Source organism: Triticum dicoccoides, chromosome 5B, assembly GCF_002162155.2.
Source record: "Triticum dicoccoides isolate Atlit2015 ecotype Zavitan chromosome 5B, WEW_v2.0, whole genome shotgun sequence".
Taxonomy (NCBI): domain Eukaryota; kingdom Viridiplantae; phylum Streptophyta; class Magnoliopsida; order Poales; family Poaceae; genus Triticum; species Triticum dicoccoides.
This window is the reverse complement of record NC_041389.1, coordinates 645970652-645988740: the sequence shown is the minus strand read 5'-3', so window position 1 is coordinate 645988740 and position 18089 is coordinate 645970652.

Genomic DNA, 18089 nt, shown 5'->3' with positions numbered 1-18089 from the left:
CGAAAATAGTCACATGAGAAGGCTAACGAGGATAATACTAGAGGAGTTTTACCTAATGACATTACCATGCAGATGCAGGGAGACCGGCTTTTCAGTTTTCACTGACCCAATATCCAGTTCCACGTGTATGAAAGGTGCATAATTATTAGAAGGATTCTAACAGAGGAACAGCCAAAGATGTGACCTGGTTGACCCAAAGTAACCCAACCAGGCCACATACACATTCTAAAACTTTCGCCAATAGAAAAATATAAGTGTTAAAAGCATCACATATCATCTGAAGTTAGAAGACATTTTGCTCCGATATAGAAAATAGAGGACAATATATTTTTATCTTTTACCAAAGCAATCAAAATAGTGTGGTTCCTAGAATTTGCTTCAAAATAGCACACATGACTAGTAGCAACAGAAGGTTGCCCAACGAATCAAGAACTACGCGTGTACATAGATAATGAACAGTCCCATAAAGAGCAAAAAATCTAATAAGGAGAAATAGGATTCTAGGACAACTTGATGCATGGCTGAAGGACCGGTGTTACCATATCCAACAGAAAGCTAAGCAAAGGTAACCATGTTAATAAAAGACACAATTTGAATATTGATTGAGCTTCTTCTAGCTATAGCTACCTGTTGGCCTTTCAAGGTGTTTGGAGAAGACAGTTGGAAGTAGGAGCGCATTAGGAAAATCGTTTCTGTCATCTGCACACTCAGCACAACCCCCATCCGCACACTTAGCACAGTAAGAATGTCGATTGATATATGGAGTACATGACCGCATATAGGCATGCTTCATGTCAACCATGATCATCCACCCCTTGCCATTAAATTCCTCCTCCCTTAGCAGGCAGCAAAGAACATCTGGGTCATCGACGCTGACGATTGGGAACTCGGGAAGACGCTGCCGTATGCCCAGAGCTTTGTAACCACATTGCGCCCATTTTTTCGAAAAGGAGGTTATCCCCCGGCCTCTGCATCAGAAAGATGCATGCGGCCATCTTATTAATAAAAGCAAATAGTCTGACAAAGTCAACCGGTCTCACAATATAAAAGATCACTCATCAAGAGCTAACTGCAAGAGATCGGAATAGCCACAACCGGCATAGAAAAAGAGATAGGAAACTAAACTCCTATCCTATTACATGACCGCCATCCAAACCGGTTGAAGATATCCCGTGCTACCGTCTCCCAACGGATAGACCAGTAACCATACGCTCCATGGCATCCGTCGGAGTGAGTAGCGACCACATACGAAGCATTGTAGTAGCCCGAAACACAACCTGCAAAAAATGAATATGTGTTGTTCTGTTAAAAACCAAATCGTTCCTGCAATTCCATATAGCCCATAATAAAGCACACACTCCTACACGAACGAGCTTCGCGGTGCCTGATTATACTCCATCCAACCACGTCCCAAATAACGTGTGGATGGTATTTGGAGGAGTAATGTTAAAAGCTATGTGCAAAGACCGCCATGATATTTTTGCCATCGGGCAATCGAGAAAGCAGTGTTTGACAGACTCGTCATGATCACAAAAACTACATCTCGGCGATCCTGTCCAGTTACGTTTAGCCAAATTGTCCTTAGTTAGAATGACTTGCTTGTGAACAAACCACATAAACACTTTAATTTTTAAGGGCACTTTGACTTTCCAGATGTGCAAAGATCTAGGGATAATGCCAGAATTAATAATATCCGCATACATGGATTTTACCGAAAATACTCCATTCTGAGTGAGTTTCCGGCGCAACTTGTCTGGCTGTTGAGAGAGTTGAACATCCATCAGTCTTCTCACAAAATGGAGCCAAGCTTCCCAACGGTTTCCCGCTAAAGTCCTCCTAAATTGTATATTAAGGGGAGTGGACTGTAGTACTGTTGCAACGTAAGCATCTCTACGCTGAACAATATTATAGAGAGAAGGATATTGGATAGCTAGAGGCGTCTCCCCTAACCATGTATCCTCCCAGAATCTCGTTGAAGTACCATTACCAATAATGAATCTTACCCTGTGGAAAAATGCTGATCTAACTCTCATCAGACCTTTCCAGAATGGTGAGTCGGTCGGTCTGACTGTCACCTGAGCTAAGGTTTTAGAGATGATGGCCATTTCTTCCAAAATTGTTGAAGAAGCCAAGGGCAGCAACATCAAGGTCCCCAAAAAATCACCATTTGGACTTTGAACTCTGACAAGTTCAAGTGGGAGCAACATGGCGTGATCAACCTGGATTGTCTATGGGCGCAATGTGGTTTGATCAACATGGCTTCTTCAGCTATGATGTAGCGCTTCTCATCTTTATGGAGCGTGATCAACATGGCCATCATCTTTATGGAGCGTGATCAACATGGCTTCTTCTCTCAGGAGGCTGACGCCATGGCCACTCATCCTCGATTGTCTCATGGAAGTCATTGTCAATTTGGACAAAGCGCATCTTGCCTTGGCTGATGGACACATTCCGAAACCTCCCCGGGTACTCCCTTGGGACCCGTACCTCTGCAGGATATTCCTTTTCTCCAGGGAAAGGCACGAAGTGGAGCGCCGGGAAACCTAGAGCGGAAGAGAAGTCAGCTAGCAGGACACCGCTGAAGTAGTCGACCCAGCATAGGAAACGGTCGTCGAAAGCAAGCACGTCGTCGGTTGACCCGAGCTCGGGGACCTGGCCACTGCTGCTCAGGTTCTGCTCCGGCGTGTGCCAACGTATCAGGCCAGGCGTAATGGGGATGACCTTCCACTCTTTAGTCTCGTCGGAGGAGGAGTTGAAGACGCAGAGTGCGCCGTCGAGGACACAGAGGTCAGCGCCGATGTAGCGCTTCTCCGAGAGCCGCAGGATGCCCGTGGTGAATTTACCCTTCAGGAAATGCCGCCATTTCCCCCTCTCCTTGGCGTACATAGGGAGCCGCTGCACCGAGGGGGAAGGGCCGGCGGCCGTGTAGACGAACAGAGCTGGCGGGGCGCCCAAGTAGGGAAGCCGGCTCCGGTCGTAGATGTCGAAGAGGACGAGGTCTTTGTCGGTCGCCCGGAGCTGGGCATAGATGCTGTCGGAGCCTTTTCCCACCGGCCAGTGGAGGTTGAGGTAGGAGACCCCTTGTGGAGCCGCGAGGGTGAATGACACGTAGCAGGAGCAGCCGCGGTCAATGCGGAGTCGAGCGGTTGTCTTGTTCTTGCTGACAACCAGACGAGCGGCTTCTAGGTCCTTGTGGCGTGGGTGCGGCCCATGCGATCCAGCATCGCCCAGTCGGGGAAGACGGCGGTCTCCTCCATCGCCCAATCGGTGAAGACGTCGGTCTCCTCCTCCTCCTCCTCCGTCATCGTCCAATCGGAGAGGACGCCCATCTCCTCCTCATCCAAGCTTGGCGCAGCTTCGATGGGCAGCATGGCGATCGGGATCGGGAATAAAGCAGCTGCCGCCTCCCTAACCCAAACCCTAGGGTTTTGCTTTGCTTGGGAACTGATGAACTGGAAAGACGAGGGGAGAAAGGCTCTATTTCTATATGTTGGGCCCAGTTCGTATCGCCGACTACTTAAAGACAAAAACGTGACGGCCAACAACGAAGCACAGCCGACGGTAACCTAGAAAGCTTGCTAATACACGTTGATTGATCGGTCAACTCACGAAGCAACACACGTACGCGCGCACGCAAAACCGGCGTACTGCCGCAGGCTCGTATCGAGCCTGTTTAGATTTTGTATGAGCTCTTTTACGGTACCCTGCGTCAAATATTGGCCGTCCAATCATGAAATCTAATGGTGGATCGTTCAGTACTGCTCCAATTTGCCAAAAGAATGGCAAGCGATATAGCTTGCGCTCCTTCGCTCAGGTCCTCCAGTATCAAATCCTGATGCCATTTTGGGAAGTAACAGCCCGCCCGTCTCGACCTACGGCCGGGGACTCGACCTCCGCGGAGATGTCGGCTGGGCCGGTAAGGTGCAGCACCTTTGAACCGACGTCTATGCCTTCCGGACTGGCGCACGCTGCTCGCCCGCGATGGCGGCTGGCTGCGGGCTGCCCCAACCTGCCCTCTCGGATCGCGTTGACTGCGGAGGCGGGAGCGAACGAGTAGCAACTGTTGTGCTGCGGCGTGTGCACGGCAGCTGTTGACGCGGGTGTGGACTGTGGAGGCGAACGGGCACGCGTGGCTGGGTGTGTGCATGCGGGACAAGCTCCAGGGGCTCATCAATGGCGGACAGAGGGCACCGGCTTCAGCAAAACGATGCTACGGTAGATGAAAACGACTGGAAAGAGGCGCGGAGGAGCGGCAGGTCAGCACAGGCTCGATGGACGCGACGTGATGGCCAGGGACGCAGTGAAGACGGCGAGGGAGCGCATTGGTGCCGGTGGTGATCCTCGGGTGCGTCGAATAAGACGAGCTCAAGGCGGAGGTCGTGGTCGAGGACGACGGCTCAGGGGGTGCCTCCGTCCAGCTACCGGAGCAGGAGGTCGAAGGAGACCGTGGAGGAGTCATGGGACATGGCGGCGGGGCTTCCCGTCTTGGTTCTCCGTCACCATTATCTGCCGATCGACGACGTCGCTAAGGTTCATTCAGAAATCTATCTCTATCGCTATCCTACCCTCACAAAATCAGTGATCGGATTTTAATATACCGCTCCCTTCCCTGTTAGCAGTATAGGGTACCGTAAAAACTCTCATTTTGTATATATTGCTTCAAAACCACAGTGGTACAAGTTACAGGGTGGACGCACATATGTAGTACTCGGATACTAAAGCAATACTATTTGGATACTAAATCCGACACGGATACATACAAACTTATACACACGTACAAGAGGTCAATTATGTCGTGTTTAATTCCAACACTATATATTTGGATGCAAAAATAATAATATTCCAACACTATAAATACTGCCAATTCTAGATACAGTAGGATTTTGCGTTGTTGGTTGCTCTTGCTCGCATGTGCATGACGGCCTTATAAGAATATATTTTTAAGTATGAACATTTTCTTGCTTATAAGAATATATTTTTGAATGTGAACACTATTTAGAATTATATGAACAATTTTTAATTGCATGAAAAACTTTAGTTGCGCAAAAAACTTTTTTAAAACTTACTACATTATTTTTTTCAAACATGAAAAATTTGAATTATTTAAAATATGTGATTTTTTTTAAAACATAAATATTTTTTAGATCCATATGATTTTCCATAGGTGTGAATATTTATATATAAAAGCCGAGTTCTTGGTGTAGTGAAATCATCTAGCACTTGACGCTCTGACTTGGTTGTTTGATTTGCATGTTCCACCATGTTGTTCTGGGATTGGAAGTCTGCGATTAGCGGGATAGGGTAATTCAAGCCATTGAGGAATTTTGATAGGGTAATTCAAGCCATTGAGGAATCTTGTCAATTGAAATATCGTGGTTTGTCAATTACAGATGGTGAGTAGCAAATTATAAAATTCTGTATCCAAAAACAGAGTGGTCGGCATAATTGAATAACAAGAACCAAAACTGGGTCTTTTACCAGCAAGGTAAAAAAGTCAGAACTGGTGGATGGGGAGGGACGGGAAAGAATGGTCAGACTCAAGTTATACCAACTGGGCCACATTTCCAAAAAAAAAAGGGAAAACTATCAAGTAAAGTTAAAAAAACTATCAAGTACTTAAGGCAGACATATTCCGTGTCTCCTCAATGTCAGGTATGCCAAAGGGGTGCAGAGAACATCACGCATCTAGTTTTCCTCACGTGTGAGCGAGCCTAACATCACGCATATTCCGTGTCTCCTCAATGTCAGGTATGCCAAAGGGGTGCAGAGAACATCACGCATCTACTCTTCACGTGTGACCGAGCCTAACAGGTTTGGAAGTTTCTCGGAATTCATGATATTGTAGAAAAAGCACCTTTTGTTTATCAATCGGGGTCCATCATTTTGGAGGAGATCCTTCGTCACACCCCAGCATCGTCACCGGTTCTCGGACAAATTGGTGTGAAGGAAATTGTTTCAGCGGGTGCCTAGTACATTTGGTGGCAAAGGCGTGAACTTGTCAAAGGACAGCAAGTAGCTTCACGGGCTAGAACAGCATTTGCTATTCAGGCTTTCGCCTAAACCATTCTACCGGGTGAGTAGTGAAGGGACATCAAATTTCATGGGCAAAGCCACCGCGGGGTTAATATAAACTCAACATTGATGCTGCTTTCTCGAAGGACGGGATGGGTACTACTGGAGCAGTCATTCGCAATGATCGTAGCGAGTCTATAGCGGGAGCAGCTGAGAAAAATTTCAATGTCTTAAGTTTGCTACGGCAGAAACACGAGCGCTTGAAAAAGGACTGGTTTTAGTGGACCAATTGGGATGCTCTCTGGTAATCGTCGAATCGGATTCTATGGAGCTTATCCAATTATGTAATGGTGCAACAGAAGTCCTAACTCCATATGCGACAATTCTGACGGAATGTTTTGTGGCGGCACAAAGGATAGGGAATAGTCTTTCCAACACTGTCCAAGGGATGCAAATAAGGTGGCTCATACTATTGCTAGGCATGCTTTTGACTCAAATAACTTTATCATGCCTTTTGTAATATACGATGTAACTAATTCGATCTTGCAATAAAAAGTCATGAGGCAGAGTGGGGCATTTTGGAGCTCGGCCTCCAAATTTTAGGGAAATTTTGAAATTCGAACTTCGCACTAAAAAAATCTGAAAAGAATTGTACAAGTAAATAAGGATGTGATGTATAGGTGTGTAAAATTATATCTTGAAATGCGATCTTTGCAAAAAAAGAGGAGGCAAATTCATGGACTTTGAGGGTGAATAGTGCATCTACTAAAAAGCCTCAAGGTTTTTTTTTTGTATAACTCGTTTTAACGTGTTTCGTCCTGAAAATTTGCACACTTCTGCATTATGTCTCTAAGTATGTGTGTAATTTTTCAAAAAAAGTAATTAAATGTGCAAATTTGAATTTAAATCATTTAAAATTCGGCCTCCATGGAGGCCGAGCTCCATTGAGCATTTTCACACAATGCATTCCTTTAAAAACACTGGAGGAACAGACAAGAGCGTTGTAGAGCAATGCAGCATCACAGCAGAGCAGTCACGCACAGATCAGTTGGTGTACACTCAGCAACCAGGAAGTGACGACGCTCCACATCAGTTATCTCCAGCAGGACTGCGGTAGCGTCAGGCACAGACATCTGGATTGAAGTATAATTCGTCCGAAACGATCCTCGCGTCTGTATGTACCCTGTACTCTTTGATCTCGGTCGTTTTTAACCATGATGCCCTTAGGAGGGGATTTGACGACGTGGCACGGAGACGCTGGCACTGCTGACTAAGCTTGGATTTGTAAACACACATGCATGCATGGTTTTTATTTGCATGGATCGATGGATGGATAAAAGGACGTGCAGCGAGTTGGCTGCCGGGAAGCCGCGGAATAAGTTCCTCCCCTACGGCCCGTGCATGTGGACGAGCGCACCCCACGCGTCGTTGCGGGCGTACTGCTCCAACCCGGCGTCCCACGCGGCCACGCCAGCGATGCTTGGCAGACTCGGAGCAGGAAGAGCAGCGGCACTTTCATGTAAGAGAGGAGGAAGAGTGTACGACCCAGAAGTTGTGCTCGACGCCGGCAAAGGCAGAGCTCTGCTACAACTAAAAGGTGCTCTTCTCTGCAGCGGGGTCTAGGCGAGCGGGCGCCACCGCGGTGTCGGCTCCTGCAAGGTCAACTCAGATACAGAAAGAGACATGGGGTCTCTGGTCAAAGCAGAGCTCGTGGACGGCTGCCTCGCCGCGCACGGCACGCTCGAGGCTCACCTCCGTCCGAGGTGAGTGTGATGCACACCGGCGCAACACCGCGTCCGGGGCTGACGTCCTCCTTGCTCGCCTCCGAGGCAGCCATCGTGCGGCCGCGCTTGCTCGCCGTCGAGTACGCCCTCGCCCAACTGCTGCATTTTTCCATGCCGTAGCGCGTGTGTGAGCTGTGAGCTTTGGGTTCGATCGACCGCATCACGTCCACATGCATGCACAGCAGCCGTCCCCATGGAGTATGGACTATCGTGCCAGCCAGCCGTGGCAGCGGAGACCTCGAGTCTCTCCGGCCGCCAAAGCCAAACGTCCCACTGTTCGAACGTACTACCACGTTATCTTCTCGCCCAAGCCGCTATAGCAATCTCATGTCTGCATTCTGGAGCGATTTCGATGCGGACAAAAGATGAGGACGTACCTGGTCCAAGATTTCGGTGCCGAAGAGAGAGACTCATCGTGCATCCGCGTGTGTGGCAATAGCTGCATATCCATCGAATCAACCAGACAATAAGCTCAAAAGAAAAAAAAGAATCAACCAGACAAGGCCTGGTTCATTTGAGCACGAGTGGAAACTGCTGACTTTACACACGCTACCAGTTCTTCTACTGGGACGATGATTAACTGCTCGTTTATGAGGACGTATATTTGGTATAAGTTAATTACCTTTTTCAGATGCTTGATTACCTGGTTACACAAGGACTGGTCACTTTCTTTTCTGAACTAAGAGCATCCACAACCAGAGTTGGTAAATCTCGGCCCATATACATCCACGAACGCGTCCACGAACACAGCTGAAACCGGCCTTAAGAGCATCTCCAAGGCCGACCCGTAAACCTCTTGCAACTGTCCGGACCGGACTGTCTGAACAGCGGAAGCCATCCAACGCCGACCTGTATCGGTCCGTGGAGCGGTCCGGACGCGATTTCTCCCGTAAAGCGGAGACAAACGTGGGAGAGGTTTACGGGAGTCCGGACCGATCCGAAGCCAGTTTTCTGGCTGCTCTGACCCACCAAAAAGCCCTCCCCCTCCCGTGCGCGCTCCCGCCCAGCGCCAGCTACCCACATTCATGCTGCTGTAGAGCACGCCGCTCAACATTGAAAATGGCTCAGGGCGGACGCGACCTCTCACTGTCTCCGCCATTGTACCGGCGCGCCGGCCTAAGGCGCCGCCCGCGATGCGTCTCCAGTGTCCACGCCTGTTCAATGCCGGAGACACATGAATTGATGGGGCGGGGCGGATTCTACCGCGCCCGTTCAATGCCCGCTGTCCGTCCGTCTGCTGCCATTAAGCTGGCTCGCCGGCCGAGAAACCCACTCCGGCGCAGCGCATTGACGCACCAGCACGCCTGGCCTCACCGGAATTCGCTATATAAAGGCGGCCACACCCGGCTAACACCATACCACAACACCAGCCCCTCTACATCCTCCTCCCTTGCACTGCATCCGCCATGCATGACCGCCAGTGGGAAAACACTATGGGACAGTCTATCGCTGGAGATGAAGCATGTTGTGGCCGCTGATGAAGCTATGTACCTAGGGTAGGGTCATAGGCCTGACCTAGATACCCTCCCCAAGGACATCATCTTAAAGACAGAAGCATTTGAAGGGTACCATCTGAAGGAAATATGCCCTAGAGGCAATAATAAATGTTTATTATTCATGCTAGAATTGTATTAACCGGAAACATAATACTTGTGTGAATACATAGACAAACAGAGTGTCACTAGTATGCCTCTACTTGACTAGCTCGTTGATCAAAGATGGTTATGTTTCCTAGCCATTGACATGAGTTGTCATTTGATTAACGGGATCACATCATTAGGAGAATGATGTGATTGACTTGACCCATTCCGTTAGCTTAGCACACGATCGTTTAGTATTCTGATATTGCTTTCTTCATGACTTATACATGTTCCTATGACTATGAGATTATGCAACTCGCGTTTACCGGAGGAACACTATGTGTGCTACCAAACGTCACAAAGTAACTGAGTGATTATAAAGGTGCTCTACAGGTGTCTCCAAAGGTACTTGTTGGGTTGGCGTATTTCGAGATTAGGATTTGTCACTCCGATTGTCGGAGAGGTATCTCTGGGCCCATTCGGTAATGCACATCAATATAAGCCTTGCAAGCATTGCAACTAATGAGTTAGTTGCGGGATGATGTATTACGGAACGAGTAAAGAGACTTGCCGGTAACGAGATTGAACTAGGTATTGAGATACCGACGATCGAATCTCGGGCAAGTAACATACCGATGACAAAGGGAACAACGTATGTTGTTATGCGGTCTGACCGATAAAGATCTTCGTAGAATATGTAGGAGCCAATATGGGCATCCAGGTCCCGTTATTTGTTATTGACCAGAGAGGTGTCTCGGTCATGTCTACATAGTTCTCGAACCCGTACGGTCCGCACGCTTATCGTTCGTTGACGATATAGTACTATGAGTTATGTATGTTGGTGATCGAATGTTGTTCGGAGTTTTGGATGAGATCACAGATATGACGAGGAACTCCGGAATGGTCCGGAAGTAAAGATTGATATGTGGATAGTAGTGTTTGATCTCCAGAAAGGTTCCGGAATTCATCGGAAGGGGTTCCGGATGTTTCCCGAAATGTTTGGGCACGAGAACACTTTATCTGGGCCAAAGGGGAAAGCCCACAAGGTTTTTGGAAAGCGCAAAAGGATGTTTTGCGGTGTCCAGGGGCTAGACACCAGGGTCCCTGGCGTCTGGGTCCAGACGCCGGGAACCCTGGCGTCTGGCCCTGGAGTCCGAGAAGGACTCTTGCCTTTTGGGTGAAACCGACTTTGTGGAGGCTTTTACTCCAAGTTTTGACCCCCAAGGCTCAACATCTAAATAGAGGGGTAGGGCTAGCACCCAATACACATCAAGAAACACCAAGCCGTGTGCCGGAAACCCCGTCCCCTCTAGTTTATCCTCCAACATATAAATAGATTGTTCTTCACCAACACCGTCACCACTCCGTCGTGCTGCCGGAACTCATCTACTACTTCGCCCCTCTTGCTGGATCGAGAAGGCAAGGACGTCACCGAGCCGAACATGTGCAGAACTCGGAGGTGTCGTGCTTTCGGTACTTGGATCGGTCGATCGTGAAGACGTACGACTACATCAACCGCGTTGATATAACGCTTCCGCTTACGGTCTACAAGGGTACGTAGACAACACTCTCCCCTCTCGTTGCTATGCATCACCATGATCTTGCCTGTGCGTAGGAATTTTTTTGAAATTACTACGTTCCCCAACACCATCATCCACTCGGGAGAGTCAATGTCACTCGACCAGCCGCAGAAGCCACTCGACATACAGAAGATCTAAAGTCAGTCTGCACAACAACGGTCGGGCATTTACTTTTAGACTTAATAGTCATTTATAGCACTTTACTACGGACGTTACCTGTAACGCTCCTTTTTTATGAACATTGAACCCTTTGTAACAGAGGGAAGCTGGGGTCCTGGCGCACTCTATATAAGCCACCCCCCTCCTCTGGGACAAGGGTTCGCACCCCTGTAAACACACATATACATAATCCAGTCGACTGCCTCCGGGCTCTGAGACGTAGGGCTGTTACTTCTTCCGAGAAGGGCCTGAACTCGTAAAACTCGTGTGTACAACTTCGCCATAGCTAGGATCTTGCCTCTCCATACTTACCCCCCTATTCTACTGTCAGTCTTAGTACCACGACAGTTGGCGCCCACCTTGGGGCACGTGTCTTAGCGACTTGTTGGAGAAGTTGCAATTTTTCCGATTCCCATCATCATGGTTTCCGGCGGAGGATTGGCAGAGGGCCGCGAGATCCGTCTCGGCGCGCTCGTGTTCGTTGCCGATGACTCCGCCTGGCTCCAAGAGGCTCCACTCGACGTCGAGGCACTCCCCATCCACGGGGCAACGTACTTTCGCGCATGCGTCCGCGGCGTCCTTCTTCGGCAGCCGTCGACTCAGTATCGGTCGGCTCCTGTGGCGTCCTCACTCCCCGCTGTTCGCCGGTGCAAGCGTTCCGGTCGGTCGCGGCTCCAGCGGTGGGTGAGGCATGCGGTGGCCCGCCAATCGGCCACCCCGCAAGTCACGGCAATCGAGCCCGATGAAACTCTCTACGGCCTGTTCGACTGGCTCCATCGAGACTGCATCTGAGTGCGACAGCAGTGACCCCGCGGTGGAAGTCCTGATGGTCAACGGACCGCGCCGTCCTCCTGGCTTCCCCTGCGACGACGGTGGCGATCCGCCGCCGTCCATGAGGAGTACCGCCCCGAGCACCTCTCTTCGCATCAGAGGGAGGAGCTTCGCCGCCGTAACATGGATGCACTTCACACTCCTATCGTCGGAGAAACCCCAGAGGCCCAGGCCTTGGAGGATGCGCGCCTGGCCAACTTGGCTGAGCGCACTCGACTGGAGAACCTCCAGCACGCACTCGACGAGCGTGCTCGGCAGCGGATTCCTGAGTCCAGTCGATGACAACTTTTTCCGCCTCCAACTCAAGTATACCGAACTCCGATTCAGAATCTCACAGCTGCAGCCCGAATAGCAGACTCGATTCAACCTTCCCAGTCAGAAGCTGGCAGAGGTTTGATGCAGATCCGGGCTTTACTCCGGGCAGCGGGAGAGCAGAACACAGCAGTGTCTCAGTCGTGGAACATGATCCACAACAGATCTGTGACGGCAGACACAGTTCAATCGGCTCACAGCCCAAGATCGCCTCCGAGGCGTGAGGGACGTGGAGACCGGCGAGATCAGTACAGAAACCGTGAGCAGTATGATCACCGACTCGACCACGAGGACCGTTGTCGAGTGCCTACTCCTCCCCCGAGGAGTGGGTCATATGTGCCTCAGCAGCACGATGACAGACGCCCTCACAGTGTTGGACGAAGAATTCCAATCGACCCCAGAGAGCCGGGCTTTGACGCGAGATCTATTCTCGTTCAAGGTCTGGTTGACAGGAACAGAGCACACATGGAGGGCCATGATAGGGATTATCCGGCTGGCAGCAGAGTACATGTTTCGGGCCCCGAGTGTTTCAGCAAATCCATCATAGCAGCAGTGATTCCTCCCAACTTCAGGTTGGCGACTGGAGTCAGCAAGTTCACTGGTGAGTCCAAGCCTGACCCTTGGCTTGAGGACTACCGAGTGGCTATGTAGATTGGTGGTGGCAATGATGAAGTGGCCAAGAAACACCTTCCTCTGATGTTGGAGGGCTCGGCCAGAGCGTGGTTGAATCAGTTAGCACCTGGCAGCATATATAGTTGGGAAGAACTTGCCCGAGTGTTTGTTAGAACCTTTGAAGGCACATGCAAACGACCAGCGGGGTTGACAGAGTTGCAGTCCTGTGTGCAGAAACCGAATGAGACCTTGAGAGATTATATCCAGAGATGGATCACGTTGCACCACACAGTAGAGAATGTGTCAGATCACGAAGAAGTTTGTGCCTTCAAGGAGGGTGTTAAGTACCGAGAGTTGAACCTGAAGTTCGGTCAGACGGGAGATATGTCCCTGAGTCGAATGATGGAGATTTCCACCAAGTATGCCAATGGTGAAGAGGAGGACCGACTCCGGAGCGGCAAGCACAAAACAGGCACCCAGGAAACTGGAGGAGGGACTTCCAATCAGAAACAGAAACGCAAGGCCGAACCAGCAACTCCTGGTGAAGCTTTACTCGTGGCTCAAGGGAAGTTCAAAGGGAAACCCAAAGGGCCATGGAACCCCAAGAAAGTTAAAGATCAAGACGGAAACGATGTGTTGGATTTACCCTGTCACATTCACATCAAGAAAGATGAGAAGGGTAATCTTATTTACCCTAAACACACCACTCGACAGTGTCGGCTCCTAATTCAACAGTTCCGAGAGAAACAACCCAAGGAGAAGGAAAAGGAGTCGGACAAGGGTGAAGATAAGGAAGAAGACGATGATGGTTTTCCCAACGTCAATTCCACTCTGATGATTTTTGCTGATGTTGAAAGCAAAAGTCGACTGAAAGTTATAAACAGAGAGGTGAACATGGTTGCTCCGGCAACACCAAGTTACTTGAAGTGGTCCCAGACTGCCATCACATTCGACCAGTCTGACCATCCAGCTCATATAGCCACCCCTGGGGGGCAAGCGCTGGTGGTCGGCCCAGTTGTTGAAGGCACTTGACTGACTGAAGTGCTGATGGATGGTGGAAGTGGCCTGAATATCTTGTATGCTGAAACCTTGAAGGGAATGGGCATTCCGATGTCCAAGCTCAGTGAAAGCAACATGAGTTTTCATGGCGTCATACCTGGCAAGAAGGTTGAATCACTCGGCCAGATCACCCTTGATGTGGTTTTCGGTGATTCCAAGAATTACCGCAAAGAAAAGTTGACATTTGAAGTAGTGGATTCCCAGAGTGCTTATCATGCCATTCTGGGTAGGCCTGCTTATGCACGTTTCATGGCTCGACCGTGTTACGTGTATCTCAAGTTGAAAATGCCTGGTCCCAGAGGAGTAATCACTATCATTGGCAATCGGCAGAAGGCAGAAGAGTGCTTCCAGAAAGGCTCAAGAATCGCAGATGCACAAATGGCGGTAGTAGAATTGCAAGAGTATCAGAAAAATGCAGATCCGAGTGATTTGTTGCGAGCCAAGAAGCCTGCCACAGACTCTTCATTTCAGTCGTCCGGTGAAACGAAGCCGATTCATATTCACCTGACCGATCCCAATGCTGCTCCGACTCATATCTCCACAACACTCGACGGCAAATAGGAAGAAGCGCTCATCCAGTTCCTCCGTGAGAACTGGGACATCTTTGCATGGAAACCTTCTGACATGCCAGGTGTTCCCAGGGGTTGGCTGAGCACCGTTTACGAGTCGACCCAAAAGTGAAACCAGTCAAGGAACATCTTCGACGGTCCGCCGTACAGAAGAGAAAAGCAATTGGTGAAGAAGTGGATCGGCTCCTGGCAGCTGAGTTCATCCGAGAGATTTATCACTCCGAGTGGCTCACCAATGTTGTCATGGTCCCCAAGAAGGACGACTCACTTCGCATGTGGATTGACTTCAAGCATATCAATCGGGCTGCCCGAAAGATCATTTTCCTCTCCCCCGCATCGACCAAATAGTCGACTCGACTGTGGGGTGTGAGCACTTGTCCTTTTTGGACGCCTATTCCGGGTATCATCAGATCCGACTGTATGGACCCGATGAGATAAAAACAACTTTCATCACTCCATTCGGGTGCTTCTGTTACGTCACCATGCCATTGGGCCTCAAGAACGCCGGAGCCACATTCATGAGAATGATTTAGAAGTGTTTGCTCACTCAAATCAGTCGGAATGTGGAAGCTTATATGGATGATATTGTGGTCAAGTCGCGTAAAGGTTCCGACCTGCTGGCTGACCTTGCTGAAAACTTTGCCAACCTCAGAAGGTATGATATCAAGCTTAATCCATCAAAGTGCACATTCGGAGTTCCTGGCGGAAAATTACTCGGTTTCCTCGTTTCCGAACGAGGGATCGACGCTAACCCAATGAAAGTTGGTGCTATACTTCGGATGAAATGCCCTGTGCGTGTGCACGATGTCCAGAAGTTTACTGGTTGTTTGGCCGCCTTGAGTCGAATCATTTCTCGCCTCGGTGAAAAGGCATTGCCTCTTTACCGACTGATGAAGAAATCTGATAAGTTTGAGTGGACTCCTGAAGCTGATGCAGTGTTTGTAGAGCTCAAAGCCCTGCTTTCCACCCAGCCGGTGCTCGCTGCCCCAATCAGCAAAGAGCCTTTACTGCTTTATATTGCAGCCACTGGACAAGTTGTCAGGACAGTACTCATGGTCGAGCGGGAAGAAGAAGGAAAAACCTATAAAGTTCAGCACCCAGTGTACTATGTTTCTGAAGTCCTGACTCCATCCAAACAAAGATATCTGCATTATCAGAAGCTTGTCTATGGGATTTACATGACCACGAAGAAGGTTGCACACTATTTCTCTTATCACTCCATTACAGTCGTCAGCGACGCACCATTATCAGAGATTCTTAACAACAGAGATGCAACTGGTCGAGTGGCAAAATGGGCGATTGAACTCCTTCCCTTGGATATCAAGTTTGAGGCAAAGTAAGCTATCAAGTCCCAAGCAATAGCAGATTTCCTCACCGAGTGGATCAAACAGCAACTACCGACTCAAGTTCACTCGGAGCATTGGACCATGTTCTTTGACTATTCCAAGATGCTGAATGGTTCCGGTGCTGGGGTGGTATTGGTATCCCCCCGAGGAGACACGCTCAGATATGTCCTCCAGATTCACTTTGATTCCTCCAACAACGAAGCTGAATATGAAGCACTTTTGTATGGGTTGCGTATGGCCATTTCACTCGGCGTCCGTCGCCTCATGGTCTACGGTGACTTGGATTTGGTAGTTAATCAAGTGATGAAGGAGTGGGACGTTAGAAGCCCAGCTATGACTGGTTACTGTAATGCAGTGAGAAAGTTGGAAAAGAAGTTTGAAGGGTTAGAGCTCCATCATATACCTCGACTGAAAAATCAAGCAGCTGATGATTTGGCAAAGATAGGTTCCAAGAGGGAGGCCATTCCCAGTAACGTGTTTTTGGAACACATTCATACACCTTCAGTTCAAGAAGATCCTTTCACTGAAGAGCCCCCGCAGCATAAGAGTGGCACGGATCCGACTAAAGTCGAAGTTCCAGACGTGGTCGATTTGATCATGGAAGTTTTGGTCATCACTCCCGACTGGACAGTGCCATACATTGCGTACATCCTTAGGAGGGAACTCCCAGAGGATGAAGAGGAAGCTCGACAGATCGTTCGTTGATCCAAAGCCTTTAATGTGATAAGAGGGCAGCTGTTCAGAGAAAGTGTAACTGGAGTCAGCCAGAAATGCATAACACCAGAAGAAGGTCGAATGATCCTCAACAACATCCACTCGGGGACCTGTGGCCACCATGCGTCCTCTCGGACCATTGTGGCCAAAGCATACCGAGCAGGATTTTATTGGCCACGAGCAAATGAAATGGCGAAAGATATAGTCGACAAATGTGAAGGCTGCCAGTTTTACTCCAACATGTCCCACAAGCCTGCATCAGCCCTGAAGACCATTCCACTCGTCTGGCCCTTTGCTGTTTGGGGATTAGATATGGTTGGATCCCTGAGGACTGGTAGGAGCGGCTTCTCTCATGTGCTTGTAGCAGTCGACAAGTTTACCAAATGGATTGAAGCCAAGCCTATCAAGAATCTTGAAGCCAGTACTGCCGTCAGCTTCATCAGAGAGTTGACATTCAGATATGAGGTTTCGCACAGCATCATCACTGACAACGGGTCGAACTTCGATTCAGAGCCTTCTGTGCTTCCCAAGGCACTCGAGTCGACTATGCTTCAGTCGCCCACCCCCAGTCGAATGGACAAGCGGAAAGAGCAAATGTCTTGATTCTCAAAGGACTGAAACCCCGATTGATGCGTGATCTCAAGCATGCAATAGGCGCCAGGGTCGATGAACTTCCATCAGTTCTTTGGGGATTGAGGACAACTCCTAATCGGTCGACTGGCCGAACTCCATTCTTCTTGGTCTATGGAGCTGAAGCTGTTCTATCAAGTGACTTGCTTCACAATGCACCCCGAGTCGAGCTTTTCTCTGAAGATGAAGCAGAACAGGCCCGGCAAGACGCAGTTGATCTCCTAGAAGAGGAAAGAGAGATGGCCTTGATCCGGTCGACCATTTATCAGCAAGATTTGCGTCGATTCCACGCCAGAAACGTGAGGGGTCGAGCATTTCAAGAGGGAGACTTGGTTCTTCGAGTGGATCAGCAGAAACCACACAAGCTCGCCCCTGCTTGGGAAGGTCCCTTCATCGTCACCAGAGTGCTCCACAATGGAGCATACCATGTTTATAATGTCGAACATCAGAAAGACGATCCACGGGCTTGGAATGTGGAGCTACTCCGCCCCTTTTATACTTAGACACTCATTCTGATGAGATGTAATAAGAAATACCTTTGTAGTTTGTTTATTAAAGACAAGTGCTTTACAGTCTTATAAAAACGATTGTCGTTGCTTAAGTTTGTGTCTGAAATCTCCCAGTGGGTGACTTAGCTGCGAATCCGTTTCGCCTCAGTTTGAAAATCCTACCGAATGGTGAGCAAGCCTCTCACTCGGGGGCTTAGCCGCGAATCTGTTTCGCCTAAGTTTATAAAATCCTCCGAGTGGCGAGCAAGCCTCTCACTCAGAGGCTTAGCCGCGAATCCGTTTCGCCTAAGTTTATAAAATCCTACCGAGTGGTGAGCAAGCCTCTCACTCGGGGGCTTAGCTGCAGTCCAGTACTCGCCTAAGTTTGAAAAATCCTACCGAGTGGTGAGCAA